Source organism: Zonotrichia albicollis, chromosome 3 (genome assembly GCF_047830755.1).
Source record: "Zonotrichia albicollis isolate bZonAlb1 chromosome 3, bZonAlb1.hap1, whole genome shotgun sequence".
Classification (NCBI taxonomy): domain Eukaryota; kingdom Metazoa; phylum Chordata; class Aves; order Passeriformes; family Passerellidae; genus Zonotrichia; species Zonotrichia albicollis.
In genome coordinates this window covers 112,068,023-112,092,678 of record NC_133821.1, presented here as the reverse complement: position 1 = coordinate 112,092,678, position 24,656 = coordinate 112,068,023, and the positions used below count along the sequence as shown (strand labels likewise).

The window sequence follows — 24,656 nt, the reverse complement described above, 5'->3', positions numbered from 1 at the left end:
TGCCTCCCCACCGCCACAGCCGCCGTAGCGGGGCCCCCTCAGGCCGCCCCCGTCACCATGGCGGCCCCTCGCGGCGGACTACGGCTCCCAGAGCCCCCCGCGGCCGCCGGCGCGAGCCCCGGCGCGGGGTCTGGCAGCACGCGCGCACGCACGCACGCACCCCCTTCTCGCGCGCACACACACACACACACACACACACACACACACATATACACACGGCCGCGGGAGGGAGCGAGCCCGTGCCGCGCATGCGCTGGCTGCTCGCGGAGGGGCGGGGCGGGCGGAGCGCCGCGGCTATTCTCGGAGCGGCCGTACGCCGCTCCCCGCACGGAGGGGCCGCGGCGGGCGTAGGCGCGGCGGCGGGCACTGCGCCGCTGGCGTAGCGTTGTTGTGAATGGAGCGCGCGGCGGGGCGGGGAGGGTGACGTCAGCCTGCGAATGTCAACAATGTAGCGATTGAGGGGCGGGGGCGGCGCTGGGCCGGGGCGCGGGAGGCGGCGGCGGGCGGCAGAGCCGGGCAGCAGCAGCGGCCGCGGCAGCAGCAGCACAGCAGCGCCGCCTTCTCTCCTCCGCCTCCACCGGCCGGGCTGCCACCGCCGCCGGCCCCGGGTGCCGCTCCGGCAGCGACACAGCCGCCGCGGTGCTGCTCCCTCTCCCCTCCCCCCCCGCCCGCCCTCTCTCCACCCGCCCTCCCTCCGCTGCGGCTTTCTCTCCTCCTCCGGCCCCCCTGCCAGCCCTCCCCTCCTTCCCTCCCTTCCCCCTTTATTTTTCTCCGCAAGACTTTGGCTCTGGAAACAGCTGGTTCAAAGCAATCGCCATGTGATGATCGTCTGGGTCGGGTTTTTTTTTTTTCATTTGGGGGGGGGAGGGTGCAGGTTTCTGACCGCAGAGAAATACTAATAAGAATTTCCGAAACAACAGCAGCAGCAACAACAAGAGCAACCTCCCCCTTCCCCAAACCTCCTCAGCCGTAACAGCCCCCCCAGCCCCGGGCCCGCTGCACCCCGCCCCGCTGCCTCCCCCCGCTCCCGCCCAGGCTGCAGCGACAGGGGCGACCCCCGAAAGTTGCGCGGAGGCGAGGTGAGTGCGCCTGTTCCGCGGCTCGGCAGCCCCGCCGGGGAAGGGGAGCGGGCGGCAGGGGGGCGAACTTTGGGGGGAGGCCGGCCGTGCGGGGGGCAGCGTGGCTTCTCCTCCTCATCCTCCTCCTCCTCCTCCCAGGCGCAGCAGCTGTTGCGCGGGGTCAGGCGGGGGGCTGCATGCCCGCCCCCGGAGCTCCGCGGGCTGTGCAGGCGCGCTCGGCGCTTATTCCTTAAAGTGGGAAATACGCGCGTTGCGTAACGGGGAGTGCGCGGCGGCCGCGCGTGTGTCCGTCCGTCCGTCCGTGCGCGCTCTGCCTCTCCCCTCCGCGCTCCCGCGGAGCCCCGGGGGTGCCCGGGCAGCCCCTCCGCCGCCGCGGGCACCTGCAGCCTCCCGGGGCAGCGCGCCCCCCGGTGCCGCGGGTTCGGAGCGGGGCGAACTCCGGTAACAGGAGTGCCGGGATCGCTGAGGCGCGGCGTGCGGGCACGGCGGCAGCGCGCCGCGGAGCCGCTGGCTGTCATGAAAGAGGCTAAGTGTGAAACCGTGCCTCTCCTTTTGTGGAGCGGGCTATTTTGGTCATGCAGCGAGTGTCTTGCTGAAATCGCTTCAGTTGCCGTGAGATCATTGTGCCCTTGTTGTTGAAGCTCCGGAGTAAACCCCGGGTTTCGGTCTTTACTGATAAACGTGAGGCAGAGACGACATCTGATTAGATATACTCCTTAAGATGTTGGAAAGATTGGGAAATTACAGCGTTCCTGTTTGCTCTTGTTGAAGCCGTGTCAGTGTTTTCGTGATGAAAGCCCGTTTTCAGAGACTTTGGAACTGTCGCTAAACTTGTGCATATTTTAATTTTTTTCTTCTGAGCCTCGAGCTGAAAACAAGTTGGGTTTTTGTTGCTTTTTTTTGTTTTTTTTTTTTTTTTTTGAGCTGGGAATTGTCTGAGATTCTGCTGTAGCTGGTGGAATGCTCTGCAGTTTGGGGAGGGTGGTGATGCTTGGGTAAATTGACTTTTTCAAGTATGTAAATAGTGAAATTTGAGATAACTGCTGAGATGAGATGGGTAGAGTAAAACGATAAGGTGGTGTCTTAGGTTTTTGTTGCAACCGCCCTATAGACAACAGCTTTAAACCAGTGTTCTAGGAGCTCTACCTCTGACAAATAGAAATAAAATTCCACCTCACATGCGGGCTTGCTCTTTTAAAAGCCTTGTTGCCTTTGTGTCCACCCGCCTGCCCCTGTCACTGGGATCTGGGCAGCTGTGCAGCAAAATGGATCGGCGTTGTACTTCCCTGCCGTGTACCGAACCTGAGTTTTCAGCATTGCTTTTCACATTTGACCCTTCAGCTTCAAAGGCTGCTCTGAAGGTGCTCTACAAGGAATGGAAGGAAGCCGTGACTAATTGGAAAAGTAGAGAACTGAAAAATCAGGATCATAGGTCTAGTTGTCTTGTTAGTTTCCTCTGTATCGCCGGGCGAGCCACTCAAACAGATGTACGCCAGCACACAGCTGCCAAGCGGGCAGGAAAGGTCCCCAGTGATTCTGGAGACAGGCTGGTTCTCAAGATATTTAGGGATCTTTTGATAAATGTTCCAGAGGAGCAGAGTGTGCAGTGCTGGGCTGTGAGACTTGAGGTTGAACAGCTAAAATTTTTTTAAACTTTTACCATTGTGGAGGGTAGATGGGGAAGATGCAGGCAGTGAATAGATGACTAATGCACATGCTGACAGATCTGTTAATCAACAGCAATGGTTTATGCTCAGGTATCTCACTCTGGGAAACAGTTCTAGGACAGGTACTCCTAGTCTTTTTCTGACCCAGAGGCACATCTGGAGCATCTGTTGGTGGTAATGTGCATGCTGGAAGATTGCTCTGGTGATGTAGGTGGGATGCCTTCCTCTCTTTTCCTCTTGGCTTTCAGTCGTTCATTTTACAGCAAGAAAACATTGGCTGTTTCCTCTTTTGTGTTGGGCAGGAAGGGAAGTTAGTCATAAAACCTGAGTTTATGAGGAGATTTTGGTAAATCTTTGACATCGGAGAAGTCTTCAGATACTCATTGAAATAGTAAAGTCTCCATAATAGATAGCAATCTTACATATCTCTTTCTGCAAGTGCACAGTAAAAGACAAAGAGAGCTGAAAATAAAACCCTGTGTAGATGATGTGTAGTGTGGAATATGTGACAGAAGTTGCTCCCCTTTGCTTATTTTAAAACTTTTCTTGCTTGATTTTTCAGTCTGATGTGCCATTTTTTTCTTAATGAGGCTGCAGTGTGATTGCCAGTTATTTTCTTTTAGGTTTTCTCTAAAGGGTTAGTGTAAAAAAAAAATCAGTGTTTTTTTTTTTTAAGAATAGAAATAGATTTTTTTCATTGTGTGCCTGTGACATCTGTGACATTCTTTTTTGGGTAGGGTGTCACATATGCACAGATAAAGAGACTTCTCAGACCATAGCAAAGAGAGGTTTATGGCACTAAGCTGAAAAATGAGATGTGTAACATTAACATATGCAAAATAATCTTTTCAGTAGTAATGACATTTTTATGTAATAAACTTGGTAAAATTGAATAGTATTTATTGTGTGACATGAACAGTGTCTCTTGTGGTTTTAATCTAGGTGCTATGAACATGGTTTATATATTCAAATCAAAATGTGTATGCCGTTTTACTCAAAGGAATACTTTGTGAATGGTTTCTTAGTTTACTCTAAGAATGTACCTGCAGTGTTGAGTAGGTCTGGCTTAAATTTGAAAGCATGCATGCTTCTTTCACCTCTGGGTCTGAATTTCCAGCTCAGTTAATTTTGGGTGTGATGCTTGTATATAAGGGTTTTCTGAGTTGAGCTGTTAGGGAAAATACACTCATTATTTCATTGATGTGCTGAAGAAAATTCAGGTTTAAACTTCATGCTTTCTCTGAGTTACTCCTACTGCTTTCAGTATTCCTGCAGACTACAGAATGCTTTAAGAGAATGTGTAAAAAGTGTTGTTGTGATACTGCAGTTCTTTGCTGATATTTGAGCAGGTGCCCAAATGATTTTGTTGTCGTAGATGAATGGGCAGTGGAGTTCTACTCCCAGTAACTCCTGCAGGATTTCCGGAATAGTGCTCAAAGTACTCATTCAGGTTGTTACAAAAAATGGTCATCATGCCTTTAAATTCAGCCAAAAGATACTAACCTTGGCAGCTGTGTGAGTATTCCACATTTATTTGAAGCTTGCATCAAGAAGATGTAGAATGTATGAATATAGCCAGCTGAGTTGCAATGTGCTCATCTTGCTTTTTAGATAGGCAGAAACATCTTTGTAGTGGATTGAAAAGAGCACTGCATACTATGCCACTCTTAGACTATGAATTACAATTTTAAAGCAGGCAAGCAGAGGAATGTGTATAAATGCTGCCTCTATGACCAATGATGGACTTGCATCTTGTGAGTTACTAGAACTAATGATCAAAGAGCAAGCACATGTTCAGAACAGGCAAAAGAAAAGGAACGAGGGAATAAGTTGGGGAAAGCCCTTACGCTAAAAGTTTACATGTGTGGCAGAACTTTGATCTGTCAAAAATTGGGCTCAGAAGACTCCTCTGCTCGATGGTATTGATCTTCATGCAGAAGGAGCCGCAGCAACAATCTGAAGAACACCACCTGTGCTGCACTGGCATCTCAGCAGATCAATAGATGTGTCCCTGTTGAGCTTGAAAACACTGTCTGTGAAAGCTCCTGATACAGTGGGGGCTGAACTGCAGCTCCTGTGTGTACCCCCTGAGCCCTCTCTGACTTCTGTGTCTGCTCCCCCTTTGCTGTTTACACCTGCTGGTTCAAACCTGCCCCCAGAGCCAGCCGGGACATTTCGGGTTCAGTGCTTTAAAGGAGACGGAGGAGGAGGTGGTGGTGCAGGTGGTGTTTGCAGGGACAAGAGACACGGGGACCTGAGCTATGCCTTTTCCTTCTTTTTACTTTGAAAGGGTGACCTGAAATGGTCAGATCCTCCCAGATTTATTCCTGAGACCTATCATTTGCATACAACTGTCTCTGCTATCTCAGCTGAACAAGATGTTTGAAAAGCTATTAGGAACAAAAAGCAAGGGAATTTCCAGTTTATCCCTAGTATAAGCTGAAACAGAAGCTTGAAGCTTTTTTTTTTTTTCTTTTCTCCTCCTGAATATTGAAACCAAATCAGCTGGGCTGTGATGGGTAGATGGGGTTTGGTGCACAGGTTCAAAAGGAGTCTCCCCACTAAGAAAAACAGGAACTGTTTGCTGCCTGTCACCACACGGGGCTTCTGGGCTGTGGAGCAGCAATTTTGTTTTTTGAAAAGAGGAAAAGCAGCTTAAATAAACAAAATGACCCCTGAGACTTAATCACAGCTACTTATTATAGCTGACATTCACTGAGTACTTTTTTTTCCTTTTTTTTTTTTTTTGCCTTCTCTCTTGAGTGACCGCTTTAAAATTTTAACCTGAACTAGGAAAACAGGAACTGTAGGTGTGGAGGTGTTCCTTCAGCCCGATTAGCATGCAGGCTGTTTTTTATTTGGCGGGTAGGTGTGTTCGGTGTGTGTGCGGGTGCAATCGAACATGTCAGCAGTTTGCTACGAGCCGCTCTTGCTGACTCACGTGTCTGGTGCAGCTTGGAGCTGCCCTGGCTATAAACTATCCACAATGGGAGGCGCGGGCACACAGACCGGCAGTGCCGAGCCGCTGTTCAAAGGTTATTTTCGGTTCTCCGGTCACTGCTTTGCTGTGGTTTTCTTCCCCAGCAACATCAAAACACACTGTCACTGTGCCAGGCTGCCATTCCTCTAGGTGCCAGGGGTAGAGTGGAAGTTCATTGCGCCGCTGCAGAGGTTGCGCCCCAAGTGCATTCTGATGCTGCTGATCTGCAAGCTCAGCCTCTGGGGTTTAGGTGTTTTTGTTGGTGTTGGGTTTTTTTGGTTTACATAGGGTTTGGGTTTGTTTGGGTTTTTTTGTATTTTTTTTGTGACTGGGGTGTTACCCAAAACTCCCCCTGAGCATAGTTTCAAATTTGGGTATGGCAAGTCTAGCCTATGAATTGTGTTTTTCCTTTCCAAATGCAAGCTGTGCTGTGGAGTCTCCTGCCCTCCACCCCTTTTTATGGCATAAATCTTCTTTAAAGCCAGCAAGGAATTATGATTAAACTTTAAAAAACCTGGTTTTAGCTGTCTTTAATTTTCAAAATTTTGCTGTTTCTTAGTCTTATTTTTACCTCATGTGTGGCAATTTCACTGGCTGCTGGCATGAAAGGATTCCTTCATCTGCTCACGCTCTTGTACAACTGCTTCTTTATTTACAGACTATTCTGATTACTCATAAGGATTCTAAAATGATAGCTGCTGCTGACTGATGATTTTTAACTGATCTTCTTGTTGTGGTTTTTGGGTGTTTTTCTTCCCTCCTTTCTTCTTTCTTTTTTAGCTGATCACAAAAGCCTTTGCAGAAGTGGAGTGAATTAGCCATCTGCAGTTCTGGATTTACTGTGAGGGAGTTTAGATTTGTGGTTGTCTTTTGTGTATTTTTCTTCTTCTTCTTGTGGAATGGGGTGAAAAATAAGCGGTCTTTGAAAGTGTGATAAAGAAAATCAGCTGCTATAGAGCAGGGTTTAAAAACAAGGTGAGTTCATATCACTTGTTTTGTTTTTAGTCAACTACTTTGACCAGTAATTAATAGAAAACCACACTGAGAGCTTTATAACACATGAAGAAAATGGGTGTTCTTGGTTTCTGCCAATACAAATGACTCATCAGTATCAGTAGGGTTTCTACTTCTAATAATAAAACTGTGGAAGACCTTTAAAACGTGTGGTTTTCGCCCCTACTCTTAGTGAAAGGTTGGAAAATATTACTTTGGGATTTTTTTTTTTAACTTTTGGGAGATTTAATGATTTGCTATGCAGCAGTGAAAGATCTTGTGCCCTCCAAAGAAAACCTACTTATACCACTGATTGCAGTGCAGAAGTCTTCCCCTCTCCTGTCTTCTTTTAATGATTTACATTTGACTGTAGAGTATTGCCGATGCTTAGCCTTGATGTCAGAGATCTGGAAAATAGAAAGTATTTGTGTCGACTGGGGGAAGGCTTGGCACACTACCTCATTTTGCTGAGCTGCTGTTCTCTACCTCTTCTCCAGTCTGGCGAGGAGAGGCACAGTAAGGCTGACGAGTGACCTGTGTTGCTGTTTTGGTTGGGGGTCAGAGGATGTGGAGAGGAAGATAAACAGAAAAGAGGAGTTGAAACATAAATGACAACTGTAGGATGTGTCTGTCACTACCTGGAAGGAAGCGCGCATCTTCCAGTACTGAAAGTGATACTGAGAAAAGTGCAAATCAGAAAGTGATCTGTTAAATGATTTTATTTTTCTCTCTCTCTTAAAAAGTAGTAGTTTTCAAATACTTTTAGCTGTTTACCTTTTTGTAAAGATTCTGTGCTTTGTTCAATGCAGTGGAGTAACCTCTAGCACATTCTGCTTTTTGTTTGAAAGTGTTACTTGTAGGTTGCGAGGTTATTTTGTTTTCATGTAAGCAGAGCATGCCCTTCATGATGTTACAGTATATAAAATTTTAATTATTTTTTTCAAGGTGTTGTACTTTGAATTGTAGTCCAATCAGTGGCTCCTGATCTGCTGCATTAATATTTAGTGTTGCTATCTGTTTTCAAGTTGCCTGTGTTGTTACAAGGTTTAAAGGCTGTACATGAGGCAGTGCTAGTATTTCCTTCCCTGTTGGAGTGAAAATTCCCACATTTATGAAGCCTCCATGTTTACTTTCTCTGTTGTTGCAATATTTATACTAGTAAGTTAATCCTTATAAGGATATGATGGTTCTTTGTTTCTTCTTATTCTATTTTAAAAGCAGAGTGTGTTTTTAACAAAATCCACTCAGAAAATCTAGACTTAACCCAGCTTCCACATTGTCAGTGGGCATTTTTTACCACTAAATATTTATATATATTAATGTAGTTGGTTTTGGTTGTGCTGAAATACTTTGGATGTATTTGTCAGTTTCTTGTGTGACTAGACTCTGATGGAGAATCTTTATCTTGTAGCCTCTTACTGGGAGAAGTGCACTAAAAATAGAGGTACAGAAGCCTGTGGAAATTAAACTTTGCAACATGTGGAAATCCAGTTGTTCGTTACATGGCAACAACAAGGCAGGTTTTATTATTTTCAGATGGATATAGCATAAAAGGCCAAATTCCAACTTAAGGGATTTATTTAGGGACAGTTCTTACTGAAGTTCACAGAAGAATAATCGGTAAAGCCTGCAAAATAAGGTGTCAGTGGTCATTCAGAGTTCAAGAGGACACAGGTTCAGCACTCTGAGTTTGGCATGTCTTTAGAAAACCCTGCCATCAGAAGTGCCGTGAAGGTTGGATCATGGCAAATGAATAATGGGTCTAGATCTCACTGATGTTTTGGGCTCTTGACTCTGAAATGGGATTTGTGTCCAAAATCACTGAGGGCAGGACCTGTGAAGGGCAGCTGACAGTGTTGCTGCCAAATTTGGGGCTCTGATTCTGCTTGGCATCTTCTCTCCTTGCCTTTGCTTGCCCTGGCACCTGTCTCATCCCACAGTGGGCCAACCCTGAGAACTAAATTGGCAGGAAATTACTCTGTGCGTAGGGTTAGTTTTGTGCATGTTATGTTTGCTGTGGACTCTGTCAAGAACTTGGATAATGCATCAAATTAAACCAAAACTTGTTAAAAGGCTTAGAGCTGGCCATGGGACATCTGGTCTCCAAAGTGCACTGTCGCTGCATCATGCCCCGTCTCCTGAAGATTGTTCTTGTCTTGCTCTGGCTTTGTGGTGGCTCTGCAGAAAACCAGTAGCAGCCTGTGCCTAGCCTAACCTGTAGCTTGGCTGTAGGAACTTGCTTCCTAGCCCATGGGAGGTTAGGGATATGTTTCCAGGTTGTGTGTGCAACAAACAATTGAAGAAATAGTTAGAGGAAAGCAGAACTCAATCAAATGAGTCTTCAGTGTTAACAAAATGCAGAAGTACTATCTCCTGAAAATATTCAAATAACTGAAAGAGAGTAGGTTTAAATTAGATGTTGGAAAGAAATTTTTACTGTGAGGATAGTGAGGTGCTGGAACAGGTTGCCCAGAGAAGCTGTGGATGCCCCAAACCTGGAAGTGTTCAAGGCCAAGTTGGATGGAACTTAGAGCAACCTGGTCCACTAGAAGGCATCCCTACCCATGACAGGGGGTTTGGAACTAGATGATCCAGAAAGTCCTTCCAACCCAAGCTATGCTGTGATTCTGCAACAACTGTTCTAATTCCTGCCTGATTCTGGCTTCTGGCCCCATGCAACCAGGTCATGTCACCGATCTCCCAGATGTGATGAGCTCTTGAGGATGTTTACTTGAGAATGAGCAGACTTGCTGACTATGGAGAATTTTTTGAACCATGTGGCTGCATTCCTAAACTCTTGGGTCTTCTCACAATCTTTTATCACTCTGGGTATGACGGTGAGCAATGTTGAGTAACAGGTTCAGCAGATGACCCGAGTGACTTGAATTTACTCAGGTGAGAGAGGGAGTCAGTCTAATGTCATCCTTTGAAATGAGAGGGTGAAATTGAGAGCTGGTAGTGCCTTGTGCCACTGGGTGGGAGCATGAGGTCCTGCTTGGCCATCTGCTTGTTGTGCTTTGCTGAGCTGATTCAGCTTTTCGACCTAGTACACGTCAGTTTACCATTTTCTTAACCCTGGCTAATTTTCCCAGGCAATTTGATGAGTAAGACCACAGGTCCAAAGAGCAGCAGGGCTAATGTGGGAAAGTCAGGGAGGAGCAGTGGGTGTGCAGGTTGCTGAGGGGCAAACCCAGACCTCCTAGATTTGTTGTCTGTAGCTTCACCCCACCAGGCTGCTGGGGCTGGGTGGCTGTTCTTTGGGAGGGGGACAGCACTGCTGCCCCTTTTATGTGTTCTTGAGCAGCACCCTGGGATGATTTCTGCAAAGCTGAATGCTGGTTGTGCATTAGGCAAACTTTTTACCAGACCCTGGGTAGCAAAAATAAAAATGGAACCTTTTGTTAGGTCCTCTTCTTGATCTGGGAAACCAAAATTCTGCTTCAGGTCAGTTTCAGGTATCTGCTGTGCCTGAGGTACTTTTGTGTGTTCTTTACCCTGCCAAGTGCTTGTGACTCAACTCAACAATTTAACTTAATTTCCAATCCCTTAATTTGTTCCTGTAACTTATTAAATGTGTACCAAGGGAAAGTGTGGAGCAGAGTTCTTACAGAGGCTGTGAAGTAATCATGGAGCATGTCAGTAAGCTAACCCCAGTGTAAAACTCATGGTAAATTATGAAATGTATGCATAGTTTGTCATAGCTGGAAATTCATGGACAATGCAAATTTGAACACTTTGCAAGGAATTTTTTTTTGTTTGTCTTTTTCCCCTTCTTGGTCCTCTTCATTTATCTTATTATTAGACTAAAAGTAGAGTCAGTGATTCATTCAGTAATCTCTTTCTTGGACAGTTAGTCATCTGCCAATTTGTGTTAACTTTCCACTTTGTTCAGAAAGTGAGTAATGCTTAATGCACCAACCAGCAAATTCCAAGCTTAAAAAGCTGTGAGTATCATTCAGAGCATCTCTAAACTTTCTCTGAAAAAATTTACCATTTTGTAAGATCAAAGTAAAGGTCTGACATGCAGTGTTGTACAGCTACAGTCCAGTTGTTTTGTCTAGCTCCAGTTACTAAAGCAAAACACAGGGTTGCAAATGGAGTGCACAAGTACAAAAAACCCACATGTTATTTAGCCAGTGTAATGCTTCTTGTTTTTCTTCCCAAGTACTACTTTCAAAGGGTAGATGCTGCCTGCATAGTTCTTTTTCCCTCCCCAGATTGCCATGGCTTGTTAATTTCTATTGTTTCCTACCTAAACAAATTGTGATGCTATCAAGGCTAATTTAGTGAAAATAGCTTGCAAGGAAAGTAGTAATTGTTATTAGCTGCCTGCTACAAATATTTCTGGTGCTTTTCATGATGAGTTTTGGTAGAAAAAAAATACTGCTCTGTTATCTGTATAGAGCTTTCAGCTATGAAGTGTTTCTGTAGCAGTGGGGCAGATATTTTGATTTCAAAATGATGCCAGTTATTTCTGAAGATGAACACAGTACTTGATTGAATCACTTGAGAACATTACTACTTTTTTCTTTCTTATAAAGACTGGAGTAGCGTAAAGAGCCACAAGGTCAGTAATGTCATAGGAGAACTTTATAGGAGCGAAATCTTTGCAGTCTGCTCCAAAATGACACGAAAGAGTTGACTATTACACTGAGCAGCAAAGGAATTCAAAGTGCAGATGGGACTTGAGTGCTCTGGAGAGGGTGTGCATGTGCAGAAGGGTAGGGCAGTGGTAAACATGAATGCCAGAAGTTTGCTTGGCCCCACACATTTCCTTGTTCCTTCCCCAAGTGCCTGTTGTCCTTCCCCCCCACTTGCAGTCAGCTTCTTGCAGTGAAGTTGTCTTCTCTATGATTGTCCTTTGGTACAGGTGGTTTTTGGGTTTCCTGATGCCACAGTTCTGTAAACAAGCAATGCAAAAGCTGATAGAGAGGAAAGAATAACCTTTGGTTATAGAGTCTGTAGCATGATGGGGCTATAGCAGAGTTCCGTTGTGCTCAGCTGTTGTCAGAATAAAAACATGATTTGGTCTTGAGGAAAAGGTAGAAGATCCATTCCTAGAATCCAGTTCCATTCCATGTAAAAAAATATCCTGGTAACCATGTTCCAGTGTGAAGAATTAGGGCTTCTGAAAGGTTTTCCCTTCCAGTCTTACTTTGCACCTCAGTAAATGTCAATAGTTTGGTGAAGCTTTGGACAAAAAGCCATACCAGGGATGCTTATTTGATCACCAGCCTTTGGTGTTTGCCCCTCCTGGTTACCTGCACATTTTCCAGCATCAGCAATGTTAGTTAATGCAACCCACCCTCCCCGCTCTGCCTTCTGGGATGTCTATGCCCACACTAGCATTGCTTGCATATTTCTGATTTAAACCTTCAGAGCATTGTGAAGAAGTTCCTTGCTAGTTTTGGGGTGAAGGTGGGGTGAGCAGGCAGAGAAGAGCAAAGGCTGAGGTCGGTGGTGCAGCTCTCTGTTGAGTTTGGTGCACTCTGTGCATGCATGACTCAAGCAATGGGTGATTCACCACCTGAAGGTGGTTTGGGATTTGCTTGGTGTTTTTTTGTTTGTAAAGTAGTAATCCGTCCAGAGATGAAAGTTAGTGCCCTTTTGTTGGACTATGAGTAAAGCAGAACTGTGAGAAATGTCTTTGCTCCCAGCCTATTGCTCCAAATGCTGGGCCTCAGACCCAGAGTGCTGAGCTGATGTTGGAGGAGATGAGCTTTCCTGGGATTGTGCAGGGTTTGAGGGATAGCTTAATTGCTGGATTTGGCACTTCAGGTTGCAGGTCACCTGGATGGGGCTGAGAAGGCTGTAGGATTTATAGCTCTACTTGGTAACACCTGGCACAGCTGCTTTCTTTAGCTAGTCAGAGATTGTGGCATGAAGGAGGGATGACCAGGTGCCCGAGATCTTGTATGTGCTGAAGCCCAGAAAAGGGCAGTGTTGACTGTTGCAAAGCTGAAATTGTATTCAGGGCGTTTTTATCTGAGGAAATAGATATCTGTATTTATGTGGTCTTGTCCCCTGCCCGCCTTCCATTTGTTACTTGACTGTAAAGTTTAGGCTATTGCCAGGACCGTAGCACTCTCATCCTGCACCGACAGGCACCCCAGGAGGTGCAGCCCAGCAGGGATCTCCTGGGTATTTATGGACGGGTGTCTCCTGCCCCAGCTCACTCTGCAGGTGTGCTGTGCAGTCGGTTAGAGAAACCACAACTTGAAGGGTTCGCTGGGGTGAAACAGTTTACAAATAGCTTTTCAGTGTTTGTTTTCATTTTTAACTCCCTCCCCACCCATGGGTCCCTCCTCCAGTATATCAGCAAAGGTGAAATGGCTCACAGAGAGAGGATCATTGTTGCAGAATAGGCAAAGCACCCCAAGAGTTTCCAGACGTCCTTTGGAAACAAATTACTTTCCCTGGGTCTTTTTTCTGGTCCTCTTTTCTTTGGGCTTTACAGGGTTAAAACTTCTTTCTCTGTGGCTGCAGGGTTTTTCAGGGGTATAGGTGGTGTAATGATTTTTTTTTTTTTTTCCCCTCGGTTTAGTTTTGTTTTTTTCTTTCCCTTGAAGACTGACCACTGACAAAAAGATACCTATAGCAGTGTATTTGAATCTGGTAGAGTTACTTCTGGCACCAGCAAGGAAAGCTCCCAAACCAGGTCACGCTGCCCTGGCACCAGTTCCCAGTGTCCCCAGTACCATGGTCCCTATGGCCGGGCATCTTCCCTCTGGCACTTGGTGTGTGTCCTTTTTGCCCTAATTTTAGGTTATTATCACGGGGAAGTGATCTCAACCGTATAGCCTCATCTGAGCATGAGAGGAAATTTAGACATTTCTCTATTTTATTTTCCTAACCAATGTTCAATTGCTTATGGAAAATTCTGGTAAAAAGGGTAAAATTTCTTTGCTGGGTGTTTAATCTCAAAACCACAACTCCCTGTACCCAGGACACAATAGTGGTAATGCCATGCTTACAGCCTTTTTCCAGCACAGTGTAGGTGGTGGTAGGTGTGCATGCGGGGGAGAAAGGGAAAGGGCACGAATTCGATGGAGGGGTTCTCTTTTGCTCCTTGGGCTGCTTTTCTGGTTTGTTTTTTAAATTACAAAATGAGAAAGTAATTCTGGCTTGCTTGCATACAAGGTTAATCATTGCAGAGAGACCCGACGCTGGCTCCCCACGTATGCATTTTCACACGTGTGTTGCTGGCTGCGTGCGGACTTTGCGGCTGGCATGGCATAGCTGGAAAGTATGTGGGAGCATGTCTGCTTCCTCTGAGGCTGCTACAGGTGGTTGGGAGGGTGGGGGCTGCAGGAGGAGATGCTGGAGGCAGGCGAGGTACGACACCCATTTCCTTTGGCGTGTGCTGTGTGCTCCAAGCCAAGCGGCTGCAAGTCGCGCCCGCGGTACTTCGTCTTTGCGCTTACTGGAGGTTTATGACTAAGGTTGTGGTTTAATATGCCCTTTTTAGGTATGTGAAGGGTTTAAAATTATCTAGTGCTGCGTTTCTTATTTTTTCTTTTTTTTTCCCCCCCACCGATGGCGTTTTCTGCCTTTAAAAGTTTCCATAATTTTTAGAGGGCAAGAAGGATAAGTTCGTTTTTAAAAGAGAAAAAGTTTTGCCTGATTACTCATCAGCTAAAAGTATGCATTTTTGCCTTTCAAGGATCGTTTTTTGAGACTAAATAATTGGCTTGTAAGTTTTAAATATCTGATACAAACTGTTGAACAGCCTTAAAAGAAAATAAAAAGAAAGCTTCAATACCTGGATTTTGTGAGGAAATGCTTTCTCATTAGATGAGATGCCTTCCTTCTGCAGCCGTATCCCACAAAGCTTGGTGTTAACATTTGCAAGTACAGATTTGTTCCTTGTGATTTCGAAGTCTTTACTTGAGGGCTTGTAATTTTCCTGAACTGTTCAGGTGCCTCTTAATGCCTTGAATATTTGTTGTATGTATTGCATGTGGCTTGTATTCCCTGACATTTCAGATGAAATGCTATCACACAGCCAGCTACACTGGATAAAATTGCACATGCTAGGTTAGGAAGGAGGTAGAAATGGAAGGGGGCAGACCTACACATACACACCTTGCTTGATGTAACACTTCTTTCTTAGCCAGTTGTGCTGCTTTTGTGCCTGTGATTCCTTTTTTTTCTCTCTTTTTTTTCTTCATGTCATGAACTGCCATGGAGCAGGATATAGTTTACGTACTCCTTTTTTTTTTTTAATGAAGAAAAGTGTGGTTTTTGCATGAAGGTACCTGGAATATTTGGCATCACTCAATTGACAGGAGATCCAGACGCTCTGCTTCAGGGGAGCTTGAGCAAGTTGAACTGTCAGTTGTAGCTATTAGCTATCAGAGGTGCAGAGCAGTCTTTCTGATATGTGTGCCACCTCCTATCTCCTTGTCAACTGAGATGGCTACTGAAGGACCCAGAGTTCTCCTCTGCATGTTTGACACTTTAGAAAATGTTGATACACAACCATTGTGGAAACCTTATGGCTTGATGCATTTTTGAAAGGGAGTAAGTGCAGGGAAATCTGATGTTCATCAAAGATCAATGAATCTATGCATCATTAAAAGATCCATGAATCATTAGCAAAGTCACACAGAATTAAACTGATTTAATTTGGGAAAAAGTGCTGAAGGTCTCATGGCAGCTCGGCTTTAGCTTATCTCCTGCAGAAAGAATGCTGATTTGGTGTCTTTTGTGTATTATTTGCTTTGGACTTCGGGTAGCTGTTCTTTGTAACCCTGCAATCCATTTACCAAAATCCAGGCCTAGATCAGGTGTCCCGAATGTCCCTCTGTGAGCACTGCAGGAGCTCCAGGAGCAGCTCAAGTAGATCATTCCAGTTCTGCCCCAGAGGATTTGCTGCTGAGTGCTGCCTGCCAGTGCTCCTGGGAGCTCAGCAGTGCCTGTGGAATTAACCCAGCTCAGCACTGCAGGCTGATGGATGTCCCTGCACCAATGGACCACTCATGCCTCTCGGGCGACACAGTCAGTGGGAATGGCCCCTGAATTGCTCATGAGGGAAAGATTGTGATTTAAGAGCTGTGTGAAAAAAGGAGCAAGACGAGGGAGGTTGAGTTGAAATAGTCATAAATGTTATGTGCAGCTGCCAGGCTGGAGTTGTTGGGTTATAAAATGCAGGAGAAAAAGGTGCAAAGCCAAGAAGCATCTGAGAAAAAAAAAATAGGAATTATACAAAGAATAAAAATGAGAAGATAGTCAAAGTCCAGTACTCTGCCACACTGGAAAGGGAAAGATATCATTAAAACTCCTGTAGGAACTAAAACCCATACCTGTTCTAATTAGCTGCTTCCTAAGTACCCTCACTTCAAAATTAGCCCCCCCAAAAAGCTGCTTGCTTACAGGAAACCATGTTTTTTACTAGAAGGTACAGTAAAAAGACAGGGTGGGGCATAACTGTGCTCTGTGGCATAAAAAAAAAGTCAAAGTCAAGGGTATGCTGCAGAGCAGTGTGTGTGAATCCATGGCACTTTTCTTTTTCAAAAAGAGTTCAGAAGGTATTGTGCTCTCAAGAATACCACACCAAGGCTTGAGCAGCTGAAAGAGGCACATAGCAGTTGCAGGGAGCTTCAAAATGCTTGACTCCCTGAAATAACACAAGCGTTAGTTCAGCACATGGAGCTTGCACACTGACCAGAGGCATGGCAAACACAGCTCTGATTTATTTTATTTTTTTAGCAGTCCTGCTGGTAGACATAAATGAAGCAGATTGAGATCTCACTGTGGTTGCAAGCTGTGGCAGAAAAATTAGCACCACACTTTCCAATGGAAGCAGAACAAAAATGTAAAGTCTGCCAATTAAATTGGAAACAGCTCTTAATTTTCCCTCTCCTCCTCCTCCCCCAAAGGATGAATGGCTTACTCTTCTGGATGGAACTTTGTGTAATGACTCATAGTTTTATATGGATTAGTGTGAATATGTAGGTGAGGGAGATGCTGGTATCTGAGAAACTATAGTGTCTGGAAGAAGTGTCCTGGAACACGGAATAAATGAACATTTGATCTGTTTCTCATGCTGAATTAATGGAAACATAAATGCAGAATGTCTTCCTCCCTTGACTGCCTCTCCTCTGAGATGCACTCACCAGATACAAAGGAGGTTTATAGTGAACAGAGAACATGCCTGTTATGGTAATTGAATTAGTCACTAAAATGAGGGTATTTCCCTTGCCCACTCTGAAATACGCATGGACAAGGCACTAGGAGCCAGAACTGTGGCACTGCAGACATCAGCAATGAGCATGCTAAGTTCTGTGGTGCCCTTTGTGAGGTGGTTATTGTTCTTAAAGGTTTCCAGCAAGAAAAGAAAAGCCCATCCACCTTTATCACTGTGCTGCTTCGGTGAGAGGACACTGAGGACATGCCTTGCACAGCAGCTGGAGGGAAGAGCATCATACACATTGCTCTTCTGCTGGCACTGTGGCACACCTTGTGTTAGACTGTGTCACCATCATTCCTGCTGCTGTAAAGCAAGATAGGGCAACTGTCTTCCCGTTTGGCTAAGCCAAAATCTCATGGTTCTGCAGTCAGGTATAGCTGGCAACTTGAGCTGAAAGTATGGATTCACTTGGGGCTACTCCAGAGGACTGCCAAGTTTTCACCTCAAGGCTCCTGGCTTACCCTCTCCTCTCTGCAGCCATTTACTATACATCCATTGGATCAGAATAGCTGCCAAAGGCAGGTCTGGGGAAGTGATTGTCTCCCTGTGTTTGGCACGGGTGAGGACACACCTTGAATATTGCATTTCATTTTGGGACCCTCATGACAAGAAGGACTTGTTTGAGGTGCTGAAGTGCATCCACAGAAAGACAAGAAAACTGGTCTGAAATACACATCTTAGGAGGAGCAGCTGAGGTTGTTCAGCCTGGAGGCTCAGGAGGGACCTTATTGCTATCTACACCTACTTGAAAGGAGATTGTAGACTGGTGGGAGGGTCAGTCTCTTCTCCCAAGTAGAAAGCAGTAGTACAAGAGGAAATGGCCTCAAATTGCCTCAGAGAAGGTGTAGATGGGATATTAGGAAAAATTTCTTAATGGAAGAAGAAATTGGAAGACTTGGAACAGGCTACCCAGGGCAGTGGTGGGCTCTGTCCCTTGAGGTATTTAAAAGCCATGTATATGTGCCATTTGGGGACATGATTATTTACTGTTAGACTTGTCAGTGCTGGGTTAATGTTTGGACTTGATGATCTTAGAGGTCTTTTCCAACCTAAGCAGTTCTGTGATTCTAGTAAAACCCCTGTCTATGAAATGTTCACTTTAGAGAAGAATAAAGAGACCACTTCTTCAATGATGTTTCAAACTCAGTCATTTAGCCATGATTCTCGTAAGTGGTAAAAGTAAGGGGTCAATGTAATGCAATAGAGAAGGTCAGGGAGGCAGAGGAGGATGGACGTGTTGAGCTGGAGTTGCTGCAGGTACGCACAGTAGGGTCTCCACCTCCAGTTTTGTTTACTCTTCTCAGTCTGCAGCAATGTTGTTTGCTCCTCAGCAAAAATGACCTTCCCCACGGAGTCTCCATTAATGGCAAAAGTGAAAGAGAAAACTGTTCTCACACCCTTATATGACAGTCAGTCCTGAAATTGGATCTTTTTTAATGAACAGTCCTTGTTGAGCAGTTTTCCCAAAGTCTGATGTAAGTGGGTCCTCATTTTCAGATTGTTCACCAATAGCTTACTTTAACATTTAGGTGTAGGGGCCTTGTTTTCACATCTCAAGCCTGCAGACATGTATTGTGCTAGGGTAGCATTGTTACTAGGTAAGAAGTTTGGAAGTCCTGAAGTGAGTTCTGAGCTCCTGGCCTCTGCTTTCCTCTGGCAATATGTTGCTCCTCTCCTCTGGGGGGACCCTGGCTGTGGAGCCTCCACAGTGCTCTGCAGGAGAAAACTTCAGCTTTCCTTTCAAGCAAGATGCCACGTAAGACTTACCCTCAGGGTGCCACAATACCCTGGGAACATTTTCTGGAGAAGGGGAAATGCGTTTACATTAAAAACACGCAAACACTACCACCAAAAAGAAGCAGCTGCTTCTCATATAAGTGTGGGGGGGAATCCCACACTCTCTTCAGAGACGTAGACTTATTTGGTCATGTGCAGTATCTCAGACCTCCCACCATCACATGTCAAGGAGGTCTGACTTCCATTTTAAAACTAGTACCTGGCATGGAATAGAGTTATACTGAAGTCTTATTGCCTAGAAACCCAAACATGGACACATCCAGAATTCACGTTGCTTGGTTTAATTTCTTGAAAAGAGTTTAAAACTCCCAGTGTTTATTTTGGATCCCCAATGCAAGGAACAGGACGGTATTTTATGATTAATGAGCTTTTCTGCATATGTCTTTTTGTGCCTCTTGGCATTTAGTAGTCTCAGTGACCTAGCTTTTTGCTTCATTTCTGTCTTGTTGGCATTGTCATCAGTAGTCTCTCGTGAGATGTGAGAATCTATCCTCAACCAGCTTTTTGGCTGCAAGGATGCATTCCACTACTCATGTAGCTTTTCTGTCCCATTCCCACCACCACTCATTTTGTTCCCTGCTTTGGTACAAACAATTGCTGTGACACATAAAGCCAACATCCTCACCTTGAAAACATATGTGCTTAAGAAGGCGAGCAGCATTATACTGGAGATTTTGGCCTAACCAAGAAGAGATTAATTTGGGTACCAGGAGTCTGGCCACAATCCTTACTGCTCAGGGGAGTGTGGTTTGCAATTGCACACCAGGATGGTCCCCATGCACAGCAGGCTGGTGGTCCCAGTCACTGCAGCTGTGTGATGGCAGCAGAGCCTGTCCCACACTGGAACACTGGCTAGAGGAAGGAGCGCCCTTCACCAGCCTTCTCTGTGCTTGGAAAAGGAGAAGCACCAGGTAAAAGCACGTGGTTCCTCGTACTCACATGAGAAATTAATTCTTCCTCTATGGATCTGTATGAATTTTATCGATAGGGGAGGATTTGGCTTAGACATGGGACTGATCCTTCACCTAAGACAGTGTGAGGAACTTCTGGCACTGAAGATAAGCAATTTATCCTTTCAGATGGGAACTTTCTCAACTGGTGGCAGGCTGTATATGGCACATCAATCACTCTGCCTCCCCTGGGGTTTGTCTCTGCAGCTGCAGACCATGTGCTTGTGTATGTTGCATTCACCAAGGAGGTGGGGGTAGTAGCTAGCCAGCTGTAAGTCAGTGAATCACCGTAGGGGAAATTATTTCCCTTGGGCAGAGGAACATTGTGCTGGAGCAGAGGCTGAGTTTGGCAGGCCCTCCAGTGTTTCAGGGAACCCATGCCACTACTCCATGGTGACTCACCTGGGCTGGAGAAGGGACTCCTGGTTGTCAGGTCCCACTGAATAAGTCCTGCATGCTTTACAGCCACTCTCAACTGTCCGTGTCATTTTCTCCACCACTTTGACCAAGGTATGGAGGGGAGGAGCAGGAAATGTGGGGACAGAGGGCTGGAGTATGTGCCAGGGTCTCTGTAGAGCAAGAGCAGGGAGATGGAGGACTACTGAAAAATACAGGTACTGGAGGTCAGGCAATAGCATGCTTTTGCTTCTCTGTCAGTGGGACTTAGACTTCCTTTCCTGCCTCTCTCCTACTTGGAGAGTAGTTAAAAAAAAAATCATCTAATCAACTTGTTAAAAGCCCTGCTTTTTGCTTCTGCCCAGCTGAAGAGGCAACCATAAGTTTGCTTTTTTTTCTTGGCTGTTGATGCATGAGGGAGTTCAGTTTGTTTTGCTCATATACAGCTAGTCTATCTACATAGTAAATATTTTCTGTGTTTCTCCAAACCCTGGATACAACACACCTGGTTTTTGCAGGGATAGATGTGTGTTGATTTAACTAATTGTCTTAAATGGAGGAAGTCAGCAAGTAGATGGAGGATTTTAATTTCTTTGAAGCCATTCAGGAAAAGCAGTTGGATTTCTGTTCTGCATATGTCCTTATTCCAACCCATGCTTGACTAGTTTGGGAAGTGCTGTGGTGAGCACCTTACACGGTGAGTTCAGTCACCTGCATGAGTGGCTGGATGATCATCGCAGAGGCTACAGAAGAAGGTGTGCCTGAATGTCTGGGGCAGAGAAAGTGGCTCAGCTTCATTTTTTATGGATGAAGCCTTAGAGGTTTGAATGCGCTTTTTCTCCATCCTGGTGAGTAACCCAAAAGAGTGAAGCTTTCCAGGGTAGAAGCTTTTGGGAAAAGTTGCGAGCTGACAGCCTAGTGCTTTGGAGCAAAGGCATCCTTCTCAGAGCTTGGTTTCCAGCACAGTAAGGGGAACAGAAGAGACAGGACAGAGTAGGTTTTCTTGTGATTGACTGGTGTTAGTCTTTTTGCACCTTTCTCTGAAGCTTCTGTAGCTTTACGCCCTGAAGCTTCTGTAGGTTTACTTCCTGAAGCTGATGGTGGGCTGGATTATGAGTGTGATCTGAGAAGGCATTTTCTTGTGTACAGTATAAACTATTATATTGACAGTGTTTCCTCTGAATGATGCATTTGGGAGTCTTGTAAAAAAATGTAAACAAAAAGTACTACTCTGTGGGGAACACTTATCTTCTGCAGAAATGAAAATGAACAAAATGAAATGCAGTGTATTACATCCAGCAGACCACTATCCAGCATCCAGTGAAATATATAAAGGGATGGAGACACTGCATTGACCTGTGCTGATTTAGGGTCTCATCTCCTCCAAATGGAGTGGAAGAGCTATTGTGAACATTAACACAAAGCAGCCATTTTCTGTATGGGACAGCAAAGACCATGCTTACAAGCTGTGGTCCAAATAATGAAACAGTTGGGGTTTTGGTGATTATTTCTTTTGTCTGGGGAGGGTATTGTTTGAAAATCAGAGTGCATAAATATGTAGTGAGGTCTTGGTGCTCCGAGCACTATTATATTGTTCTGGAAAATGTATGGCAAAGCTGTTCCAATACATTTCCTCTTGGATCCAGAATATGATGAATACCACAGAGGGAGAATGGTAGATCACATGTAGCATTGTTAGTGAAAGTAGAAGATAATGTTGATTTAAAGAAATCACCCCTTGGGTGTAAATGCTCTCAGTAGGTCGAGGGGATAGCAGAGACTCTGGAACAGGTCACAGCATGGAAGTAAAGTGTGGATGTGACCATTAGCAATTGAGTCCAGCAAGGAAGGTATCCTGTTTTGTACTCGGGGATTGTACTTTTCAGTTCTTACAAAACCCCAGATGTACCACTTTTAAAGTGTTGGGCCTTTGCTATTATGTATACATTTCCTGAGAAAGATGGTATGTTACTATGCATTGTTTGAGTGGGCACAATTCCTTGCTTGGGCTGCAAACATGTGTTTTGGATGGGACGTGTTTGTGCATGGAGTTTTATATAGCAATTGTCCTCTTTGCTTTTGTGGGTAAATTTTTTAGCGCTAAAATATCGAGCTGCAACACTGTGCTTCATTGTTAGACTCCCTGACCTTTGCCTCTAGTTGGAAAGAGGGCAGGAAATCTTTGTTTCCTAAAAGCTGCCTGAAGTCACAGAAGAAAGCAGTATCCCTTCTGCTAGCAACCTATGAAATGACCTCTTGGTGCAAACAGAAATAACTGCAGCCACATGAAAGCCATGCAGAAGCTTGGCTGTGGGGAGTCAGTGATGATAGGAAGCAAATTAATGACAGGGAACTGGATGGTAATGTTGGTTGTCAGATACGTAAGCTCATAGGTTGCAATAGTTCCACTTATCAGGATCTGCAACCCATCTCTTCCCAGAGCAAGGGCGAGCCATGGAGCAGTTCTCTCCTCACTGCTTCAGCAGAAAAACCCAGTTGTGAGCAAAAGAAAAGTGATCTTACAGGGCAGGGAAGTCAAAATTGCTGCCTCTTCCCAATGCCTGGATTGTGTAAGAGAAAAAAAGCAGTCCAGGATGGTGAAGACAAAACATCTCAGCCTCTCTTGCCAGTTGGAGAATTGCTAATAATGTTTATAGCCCTGGAACAAAAGACAACAAAACAAGTTACTTAAGAAAAGAATCTGTCACTCTGACAAAAATAGAGCTTTCAGCTAGTTTTTTGTCTGAGCCTGTGTTTCTCCAGCCAATCAATCCTGTTACTGAATAAAACTCTGGAAATAAATGTAACAAGATTAATGTCTGTAACTATTTGTAAAACCTATGTGTTACACAGTCTCCTTAAATGAGATTATGTCATGTTTATAATACTTACTCATATTTTGTCCCCAGTCTGGCCTAAAATTGAATAGTTTTCATTAATTTTTCTTGCTTGTTTAATTTTGTGCTTAAACCAATAAGTTACAAATCTGCATGACTGCCCACTTATTGTTACACTCAGAATAATTGCACTGAGTCACTGTGCATGGACTCAGATTGCCATAGGGTGTTAATACTTGATACTTAAGCAAGCATGTTTATCTGAGAGCTGGCTCATCAGTCTGTGGAATGTGATGTTTACTACATGAGGTTCAGCCTAGAATTATTGCAGTTAGGAGATGGAGCATGTGCTCATTAATAATGCCTAGAATCAGTGTTGGTATTTTCCAGGGGTGTTAAGGAAATTATCTGCTAAGTGTGGGAAAATAAGTGCTAGACTTTGAGAAAAAGGGGTTTGTATGCATTTAATATGGTCTTCCTAAAAGGTTCTTTTTCTTGCCTGTGCTTTTATTTATCCGTGTAGGTATCTGGTTTTTGTCTGTGCTCTGTCTTGAATGTCTTGTTTACCCAGAGGAGAATTTGGGATTATGCAAGTTAATAATCAATTCCCTTCATAAATGAAAAGATTAGTTTCTTCATGTCCAAGTTTTTTCCCAAGGTTTAGTCCAAATGTTTAGTTCCAAAACTGATGCAGACTTTTTTTTCTCTAGTGAAGTTTTCCTCTGAGGCAGAATAAAACCCAGGGAAACCGGTATATGAAGTGCCATTTCACCTTCATTTATTTTGCTAATGTGTTTTCAGATAATTCAAATCCTGAGAAATTTAGCAGCAGCATCACCTGCTGGAGTGTGTTTTACAGAAGAAAAACAAATAATGAAGGGGATTTAGGGTTTATTTGCACCTTCTGCTGGGAGGCTGTTCTCCAGTACTGAGGAAGCAAGTGGTGTTCTGCCAGCTCTTGGCAGGCAGGTGAGAGCGGGGAACCCTTCCCTGAGCAGTTCCCTGCACCAGCAGGTAAGCAGCTGTTCAGCTGCTCTGTGAGGTGTGCGCTGGGTAAAGCCTGCAGAGCTTCTCTTCCTTGAGTACGGTGGATGATTGCATGTAGGACTTTGTCAGAACCGATACTTGGGATTTAGCAGAAAAGCACCATTTTTTTAAAACTGCAAGTCCATAGTTCTTGTTTTTGGGATTCCTAGCGAAGTGTCAGCAGCAGACTGGATGTCATTTTTCATGGGAGAAGCATCTGTTCAGCTCCTCAGATCTAGATAAAACAAACTTTAGATTGGAAATCACATGAGTTTGTCAGTCAGAATTACTGTACTGTGGAGCTCCAGGTGAGTAGTCAGAGGCCACTCCATTCTTTGTAAAAGTAGAGGAAAGATTTGATATGATGTACCACTCTCTCATTAGTAGTATTTAATGCCATTTAGGACAATAGCTCCTGACCAAGGTGGTTTTATTAGCTGATTTCCTTTTACCACAATTACTTGGAATAGCCGAAGGAATCACTGTTATTCAGAGATCACATCTGTCAGCTTAATACTTTGTGTTTCAGGTGACATTTTTATATCCTTGTATAATAATTATAAATAATGATTCTTGTGATTTTTTAGTATATGTATTACAATAAGAATATACAGGGGAAAGGACTGGAGACATCATAGTTAAAACTATTATTTCATTTATATACCACATTTTGATCTCTTGTTGATCTTTTGCTAGCTGTACAAAGAATGCTTTAGTAAACAATATTGATTTGATAGAG

The 24,656-nt window shown here is 44.6% G+C and overlaps 1 protein-coding gene across 5 annotated transcripts in view; it reads left to right on the top strand.

Annotated features, from left to right (window-relative positions):
• Positions 1–301: 301 nt before the first annotated feature.
• Positions 302–24,656, top strand: part of BACH2 (BTB domain and CNC homolog 2) — a 187,882-nt gene continuing 163,527 nt past the window's right edge. For 3 of the 5 annotated variants that reach the window (XM_074538521.1, XM_074538518.1, XM_074538520.1), the window contains exon 1: positions 939–1,079. The gene's annotated coding sequence lies outside the window, so the exon portion shown is untranslated. Of the gene's footprint in view, positions 834–938; positions 1,080–24,656 lie in introns of those variants that run through there. The other 2 variants (XM_074538519.1, XM_074538523.1) reach the window with 2 other exon arrangements.